A 9934-nucleotide genomic window follows, 5' to 3' on the forward strand; every position below is an offset into this window, starting at 1 on the left:
GAATACCCATACTTAGGGTAAATGGTTTTTGAGATGGGAATTTAGTTTTTATACCAAAGTCAATTCAAGCGCACCACTAACTGCAGGGTGCCCAGTGGCAAATAGTGATTTAGACATTACCCCAGCAAGCCCTCTGGTCTTGACCAAACAAAGGATTTAAATTAAGTGTTTACAACATTGTAGGATTTTAAGTGCCTGGGGTCAGTCTATGTGTGGTCATATCTGTAGCTGATGGTTTAGAGGCAATCTTGCACCACGGGGATAATGAGAAGTTTCCAGCATATTTTGTCTGCCTTTAATGCACTATTTACCTGTTAGTGCAGTCACTCATTTACTGCCTGGGGTAATGAATCAAAACATTAAAGAGCAAGAGCCTTGTGACCTGGTATGTGCCACAAGGCAGAAAATCTATTAAGGGGCAAAATAACTATTCCTAACTGTCCAAGTTCAACAAGATACATCCTTTCATACTTCTGTTTATACTGTTGAGCCACCAAATCGAACTCTCTTGAAAAAAGGCTACAGTAGGTCACAGATATACAGTTTCAGTTCATCTTAGTTTAATTTCCCCACTTTTTTCCCCACATTTTTCTTCCCAGTTAATTCCCTCGTGCACCTTAGCACTGCTGTTTTTACTAGAGTTAAGTTCCAGCTGTAGATTAATAAACCTTTGGTGCGCTATACTATGAACTTTTGGCACCAAGCCAGCCTATCCAGAGCCCACGTAAAACACTGTACGTAAACGTGCTTGTGTCAATCAGAGTAAAACAGCATGTTATCCAGTGCAACACACTCACTTATGATTGTGGGTGTTGAATCGTTTTTTGGACAATGAGAGAGGAGGCGTTTGGAATGAAACCAGGAGTATTTCCATGGAATTTGTTTCCAGTGAAAATATACAAGTTATCATTAGCCATATGCTTTAGGTAATTCATCATCCTCTTGACAGAATAGTTTTGTAAGACGTGTTTTGTGTGTATCCGTGAAATCCATGCAAAACCAGTGATCATCCCTGAGGAATGTACCACCTCTGCAGGATACAGTACGACCTTTTCATCCAAACACATCATGGCAAAAAGGCCAACTGCATGAGTGCGTGTGTGTGTGTGTGTGTGTGTGTGTGTGTGTGTGTGTGTGTGTGAGAGAGAGAGAGAGAGAGAGAGAGAGAGAGAGAGAGAGAGAGAAAATGTAGTGCATGGTTATTTCATTGTAAATTTCTCAAATTACATTTATAGAAGAGGGCGGAGGGGTAGTAGGGGAGTTGGTTGATTAGTGTGGTTTGGGGCCAGGGAAAAGGTTCAGGCACAGTGCAATTGTGAGTGAGGCATCAGTGGAAAAGTACTGTGATGAAACACAGATACAGTAGGAAACATTTGATGCCACTGAGTCGGCATGTTGTGCATTAATGGATGCGTGAAAATACGTTTGTGTCCATTATTTTCACTTGTGCACAGTTCAAAAGATGTTAAATGAATTTAATCTCACATTTCACATAAATGGGACTTCGGGGACCAGAAGTCTTTTAGGAACTGTGTGAGCAGAAAAGACGCAGCTAATAAAGGCATGCTTAAAAGCTTGGAAATGTGACCTTGTCTGTATCGTTTGTTAACAAGCAGTCTGGGATCTCCACTGTGGAGCAACATCTTCAGCAGTGGAGACACAGAAGTATGCAGGCCTGCTGCTACTTGTTTGGTAAAGGTACCTGTTATAGAAAGAACCAAAAACTCGATCATCATCATCATCACTTTTACATTTGCATCATTGGAGCGCAAAGAAGAAGAAAATGACTCTTACATTTTGATTAAAACCTGGTTTGTGCCAGCTGAAGAGTGGAAGTATTTACTGCTAATTCTCTTTTAACCATTTAAAAACTCCTGTTTGAGGCAACAGCAGCAGCTCTAACACATTGTAAAACCTTTATTGGGTTGTATAAAAAAAGCACGAGACTCTGAGTCTGCAAATCCCTGTTAATGTGTTTTGTTTGCAGTCTCACATGTGAGGCTAACATCTATAATATATATGAAACAAACAGAAAAACAAAAAGATCCATGCCACATGTTAGGTAAGACAAGATGATCCGTATTGAACATGATCCATAATGTTGGTTGTAACCAAAATAGTACTTATTATTACGGGCCTATCATCATGCCATCTCCCAGGTAAGTAATGAAATACATTGAGTCCACAATACCAATTATGTTGATTGTATGCTTCTAGGGGAATCAACACCCTCACTTTTTACCAGCCAGACTGTTTACCATCTCAAAGTAAACTGGGTGCAAGTACCATTTAACAAAATTACACAGCAACGCTCTGTAAAAACAATCAGCAGCCCCACACTCTCAGGCAGATATTGATTTATGGAAAAGACAAAAGTGGAATGGAAGATGGGTGGAGGATGGGGAGTTTTCTAAAGCCACAGAAGCTCTGTTTATAGAAAGCAAACAACAGTCACACAACATGTCCTTTATGAGCTATTTTGGAGTCCTTTGAATGATCTTTTAGTGTGTTTAAACCTGTACTTTGTCATTTGAAGTGCAGACAGAAGACTAGTGTTGTGCAGTGGGGCATTCTGGTGTCAGGGTGTGTGCGCCCAAGTCTACGTGGTGGCTACGTGTCTAGGTCAATGTGGTTGCATAAAAGGAGCAACGAGAGCCTGGCATTTAGAGCCCCCCTGTGGGTACAGACGGTTTATGCCACTTCTAAAGTGGATGTCAGGGATTTTTCATTCTAAAGAGAGACGGTAAGACAGAAATAGAAGATAAAAACAAGTTCATTCTTAGATGTAAGAAAACTCAGCCTTTGTTTTAAATGTAAATACAAATCCAAGAAATCAATCAGTCCAGCCAAGAATATATATTGACTGCGATTTGGCTGTTATGCTAAATTAAATATATTTTGATTCTTGATGGTGTGAAGAAATGAAATTGAGTACTTTTTCTTACTTGTGTAAATGGACATTTTTTTCTATATTGTCTGCTCACAGGAAGCTGTAAATCTAAGCACATTCAAAGTATTATCTAGGGCAATGTTCACACATTACAAATTAAATATAATCTACTTTTTTTTAATGCTGGCAAGCAAAGAGAGCAAATCAAATACCCTGATCGTTCTTTTAGACAGGCAGTGAAATTGCCTGAATACCAGCTGACGCCACTTGCTGCCGTGTTTGTTGATGACTGTCGACAAACGTCAAACAGTCAATTTCCCTGCTACTTTCATCAGCTAGTTTGTAATTCTTGGCACAGTACTGGAGATGACCACCCACGCTCAGTATGTCCATAATGATTCACATGATAGGAGCTGGTGAGCGTGGGCCGTAATGAAAATAAGGCCTAAATATATAAATCTTTGATGGGTCTAATTTTGACTCTGTGATGATAGGAAGCATTTGAAATAGGCTTTGAATCATAAATGGAAATCTAACAAAGATTTCAGCATAAGTAAGGCAACACTAATAATAGCATTGCTTCAGAATGTAACACGAATTACACTTATTGCATGTAAATCTATATTATGTCGGACTTTCGCATCTCAGAGACTTAAAATGGTTGATGCCCCACTAAAAAAGATTGATTTTGGACTGGCAGTCTGGCAAGAATATGGATATTGTTATACCTTATTGACAGACAAACAGGCCCCTCTAAAATAAGAGGGCTTGGGACTGCAGAAACCAAGTCTGGATAATAATAACACTAGCCTTTCATGGTAATGTTTCTGAAAAGTCTTTGAGATGACTGGTTAACTACCTAAAATCAATAACCATCAGTATAGTTCACTAATAGTGTCATATCAGTTTTAAAATTAAGAAAAATCCCTCCCAAAAATCAAGGTTCTTTCTTAAAAACATCAAAGATAAGCAGAGAATAACGGGATTTCAACCACACACTGACGGAGCAACAGCCTATCAGAAGTTGTGATGAAAGGCAGTGAGTGAAATGTCTCATTCATGCAAATGTGCCATAAAGTATCAAATGTATTATTATTCAAAAGCACAAGACATGTGGTAAAACATGACTGTGTACTAGGTGTTATATAATTGTACAATCAGAAGGGTAGACTTTAATTGTACAATTTATAATGTGATTATACAGTGATAATACTGAATCTTAGGTTTAACCCTTACATACTGTATGAGTCCAGTTTTACCCATTATGACATCTGACAGCGATTCTAAATTTCCTGTAAGTGTTTAGCTTAGCTTTGGTCATTGTCCCTCTCTGTGTGGGTCGAGTGAAAGAGTGGTGACATGTCCTAACCTTAACTATTCCATGGACTAAACTTAAGTCTCGTGGCTACAGAGGCTTCTCTGTGGCAGGTTCTAGACTCTGGAATAGCCTTCCTCTTTATATTAGATCTGCACAAACATTCGAACATTTTAAATTGTTACTAAAGACACATTTTTATGGCCTGGCTTTTAACACACTTTGATGTAAACATTTTGGCTTTAACAGCCTTAGTTGTTGTTGTTGTTTTAGTTGTTTTTATTAACTTATTTGTTTTCCTACATTTTACTGTATTATTGTTTTGTATTAGATTTATTTTAGTGGCATTTTATATTTTTAAGCACTTAGTGCAGCATGGACTGTTTGGAAATGTGATGAATAAGCTCCAGCTTCGGGTGACCCTGAATTGGCATGGATGGATGGATGGATGTTCAAATTTAAACTTAGATCAGTTTTTATGGTTGCTTCTGCCTCCACATGCCAACATTTTGTTAAATAAAATGCTGACATTGAGGCTCCACAAATAAATGAGTGACATCACAGTGGCAACATTTAAGTTTTATGTGCAGACTTTTGCTACAACAGATGCGATTCTGCATTTTCCATCCACTATCTCTTACTTCAAGACCATAAAAATGATGTCTCTATTGCCAAACCTCAGCAATCTTTGAATGAAAGATTCTGCCCTCCCTTGTAACAAAGTCCCACCTAGCTAAAATCTGTGTACCCAACTGCAAATCTATATTTGTAACATTTAAAATTGTACTTGGGTATTACTAATTGCTTCAGAAAAGGTTATATGCAATAGAAAATATTGATATTGCAGCTTTCCCATAGTTTCTCTTGTCTTGATTCCATAGAAAGCTTTCCCCAGTAGCTGTCTGTCTGTTGGTATGATATAATTGCATGTTTCCAGTTGTGTGGCTCTTGTTAGATTTGTAGTTAGCACTTCTTTATATCCTACCAGATACCAAAGACGAAGAATCCCTCAGCACGGGTGTGTTTGTTTTGAGCCATCCATATGAACCTAATGGCCTCTGAGGAGCCGGAGGCAGCAGCGACAGGCTGGCAATCTGGCGACCACAGCACATCAAGACAAAACTAGTGGTGATCCACCCTAATCCTTCTAATTGGTTCTTTGGCTCCCACTTAAAAGACCAACCACAAGCAAGGGGGTGTTTTTTCCCCTTGGATACCTCTGTTGTATGCACAAAGGGAATCTTCCACACTGGACATTGTGGTCTGCAGCTCTGTGCTGTGGTTTTCTGCCTTCATCTGGGCACTCTGCCCTAACCATCTTTTCGTACTGACTTTCACAAGTTTCTGTGACAGGAGAATTTAATATCTAGGTCAAGTCTAACTAACTGTGCAAAACTTTAATATTTCATGAGGTAGACTTGACTAAAAATGCATATACCATGCATTTAAAATGCTGCATACAACTGGAACAGGTTCTGAAACAATTGGATATACTGCAAAAGATAAATGTTTTCTGCATAAACTGAGCTGGAAAGACAATAATGTGGATTCAGATCCACAACACCCAAAACACAGAAAGCTACAGATGCTAAAGTAAAGCTGGAAGACTATTACCAAAGTCGTTAGGATTTCACTTTTTAGAAACAAACTCCATATTGATTCATGCCATAGTTGTTGAAATATTCCGGTCATCCATTTAACCATCAAACTTGCAAGGATCTCTCCAGTGATCTAATGATGCATTGCACATGCCTCTATCAACAGTATCTTAAATAAAATATTACTCGATATAACAAGTTATTTAAATCTTTTGGAAAGAATGAATGAAACTGACAAGCTACTCAAAGCCCAGTGGTAGGTACATATTTCACAACACTTGCAGTAGCAAAAAATAGCCTTGCTGTTATATCTGTCAGGTGCTGCTCTGCATAATATTAGGGTTGGCTTAATAGAATTACAGAGTAGACCTGAACTTAGCTGTGGGTCCTCTGTGTGAGATGGCAGAGTAAATTTAGCCTCAGAAGGTAAGGATTTGATTGAGAAACAAGTGCAAAGCACAATGCCAAAGTCAAGTGGGGGTCATTATAGAGCACACTTGGGAACCCCATCCCCCACCCTCACTCTCCGCCCCTTCTTTCTCCAGCACACGTAAACACTGAGGTTAGAAACCACGGGGAGTTGTGAAAGCTAGAAATCCCTCAGATCTCTCAGACAACACAGCCTCCCAGGAATGCAAAGCTTAAGACTGGCTCACAAGGTCAAAAGCTTTTTTGTATCTTGCCTGGTAGGTATCTCACAGGGGAACCTTTTAAAGCAAGTGAGACCACTGATTAAAAAAGGTTAAAAAATAACATGTTTAATTATTTTCCACCATGCAGCTTGGGAATAGTAAGAGAGCTTATCTGTGTGGGAAATTTCTCAAAAAAACTCCTTCTGTATGTAGAGACACATGCTTGCTTAAATGCTAATACATACACTCTGGCTTTAGGCTCAACCTCCCACCCTCACATGTCTCTCTCCAGTTACCAAGGTTTTGTCCCTGGAACTTGGCAGCACTTGCCTACAGCCTCTCGCTCTGAGCTGTTTACATACTACAAATATGCTCAAGGTCTTCCCCTGGGCCATTCAGACCGTCAATAAACACTTTCCCTACACACCCCACCCCTGCCCACCCACCTCACTAATCTGAGCCATGGTCTGAGTAACTCCCATAACTCAGATAGAAAAAAAAGAGTCATATACTAAAATTAAAGCTACTTTCAGCTGCTCCTTTATTCACAAGGGGTCCCACAGAAGGTAGCATCCACACATTTGATTTGGGATTTTTTGTTTAATGCTGGATTCCTGATGCCACTGCAAAGGGATTTGTGTCTCCTCTTAAGATTGAACTATGGATATTTTTCTCCTGTTAGGCAAACATGCAAACCACTATATAATGCAGGGACTAAAAAAGAAATCCTGACCATGTTTATGCCTCGTACCAGGTTTTCTCCAGCACATCTGTATCATGTACTGTATAAAACACACACAGAGCCTCTTGAGATAGCCTACATCACTATCTCTGGCTTTTATGCTCACGTGCATCAAATACCCCCCCCCCCCCCCCCCAAATCCGGAAGAGTTTAAGATGCTGATGGGAAACTCTTCTTCTAGGCCAGAGGTGATCTGGAACATCCATTATCTTAAAAACAAACCACAACTCTTCTTCTTTGACATGAATGTACTGAAAGGCCGTGTTGACCGTCTTGATACAAGATGTATCCATCCATCCATTCACTTCCGCTTATCCTTTTCAGGGTCGCGGGGGGCGCTGGAGCCTATCCCAGCTGTCATAGGGTGAGATGTATCGCAAAAAAAGAAAAACTGAAAAAAAAACCCGAAAAAACTTTTTTGAATACAAAAAATTTATACTTATTCCAACCAGACTTGCGATGTAACTACTGAAGATCAAGATTTGTGTATAAAGAATAAGAAAAGCAGTTTTTCTCCCGTAGAGAATGCATATATTTCCTGGGTAAAAGACTACTTTCATCACAAAGTTACAAAAACTGCATTTTGCAGGGTTTTTCATGGCTTAGAAGTGGGCTTTGGGGGAGGGTGGTAGGGCTATGCATGTAAGCACAATCTGCCTGTGTATGTTAACAATGAATCTGTTCTGCCTCATTTAATGAAATGTAAACATTTCTCTAACATTTCTGCATTGTTGTGCTGATAAAGTGGGAAAAATAAACTGTAAAAAAATAACTTAGTGTAAGGGTGGTTGACTTGAATCCCCCCAAATACTTTTTGTAACTAAATGCATGCATTCGATTTAATTTGAAGAGATTCACTGCTTGGGTATCATAATGGATTACATAGACTTTCCCTTGCAAAGAAAAAAAATACTAAATATAGCTTTCCTTGAGCTAATCATAAGCTCACACAGGTAGAAGTGCAGAGGCACGATCATTTCCAGACTATGCTGCACACGAGGAATGATACACTACACCTACTCATATACACAGGTACTCTTTCAAGGCCCTCATTTGACTTAGTCACTATGCCGAAATAACTTGAACCAATCAGTGGTTTGTGTATGTTTGCCTACGTGCACATTCACACACAGCTTCCTATAATTTTCACTCTCATGGGAAGCTGTATAAAAGTACACATATGGCCACCCAGCTATGTACATTTGTGTGCTCAGTGCTGGGTGTATTGATTGCTTTTGGTCCAAACCACAGTTTACTGATGCATGCTGCTAAAATCTCATAGTCTGCTTCCACATATTACGTTGCATAGGTTTAGTGCTTTGCTCATTTGCAGTCTCATTATGCGTATCACAGAAAAGGAAATGGAGTGGTGGGGGAGAGGGGGGCTGATAACAAGTCAAATGTTAATTAAATGGTGTTTTTTTTTTTTTTATACTCCCTGGTACTTTTCAGTATTTATTCTCCGTAACTGCAGAACTCACAGTATGTACCTCAGCAATGATGATCTGGCTCCCAGTGAACAATGATAGATTGAAAAACATTTACTTCCTGTATGACGTTAGAAATGTGTGCCACACTCTCCTTTTTCAGAGAGGAATGTATTGCGACAGGTAAGAAATTTGAGAGCTTAGAATAAGAACATAGTATGTAGTCTAACAGAGATCTTTTTTTTACATTAATTAACTGTTTTAATGCCGGGAACAAACATGGAAATATGTGTTTAGAGGGTCCCAGGTGTTCTTTCTTTTAAAGTTTCCATGGCACTGCCAAGACAGTGGAGCCTGCCAAGGTTCCAAATGTAGGGCCTCAGTTTTAAACTAATGAGTCATGGTAGTCTGGGCAAAGGTGACATCATTTCCTTTTAGCAACAGTAGGTCTGGAATCTGAACCCCCTCCTCGCCCACCCTCCAACCTTTATTTAGCAAATCTGTGAAACTCGTCTAGAGTGGAAACAGTCATAATTAACTGACCAAAACCACTGAGTCAAAATCAAATGTGACGCAAGCAGGCTTGGCTTGTATGGGAGGGGTCTTGAGGTATGCAGGCACTATGATAAGGTGATTTTACTTGAGGCATTTTAACTAGCACAAAGAAAGTAATAGGATGACAATGTGATTTGGGTGTTTTCTCAAATGCTATTTACACTGATGCACCATAATCTAGGTCTTAAATTGCAGGGCAGCGCCACAGAAAGTAAGCATTAAGCGAGTTCTTCCACCATTGTGTCCCACTCATTTGATAGAACATTAAGCTAAATGTCAATATGAATGGAGTCATTACTGTGCTCCGATGAAATTCTTTTGAATTTAAAAGGTGTCATGTAGCAGATTCAAATGAAAATACAAATGCCAAGAGTTCAATACTCCGAGAGCAATGGCAAGAACATTGAGGATATTCACTGAGAGACTGCAAAAATTCAGAGAATGATGCCTGTTCCTAAGAATTACATCACCCACACTGATACTGAGACTTACAGCTGATAAAGACGTATAAATTCTCTAGTGGCTTGAAATGATAAGTGAGGGAAAGCTCTGGGAGCAGTCATGAATTATTGCTGAAATACTCCATATCTTCACAGCTGTGTGGGAGAGACATTTGGCCAGTGAAATACAGTATGAGAGTGGATGTTGCTAAACAAGCTGCACTGAAGGACTAAACACTCACAAATCTATACAGCACTGAGTAAGTCTTGTACCCACCCTCATTTCATTATGGATAGGAACATTTATGACAAAAAATAAATGCAGATGCAGCATA

This window comes from Neolamprologus multifasciatus, chromosome 9 (assembly GCF_963576455.1).
Source record: "Neolamprologus multifasciatus chromosome 9, fNeoMul1.2, whole genome shotgun sequence".
Classification (NCBI taxonomy): domain Eukaryota; kingdom Metazoa; phylum Chordata; class Actinopteri; order Cichliformes; family Cichlidae; genus Neolamprologus; species Neolamprologus multifasciatus.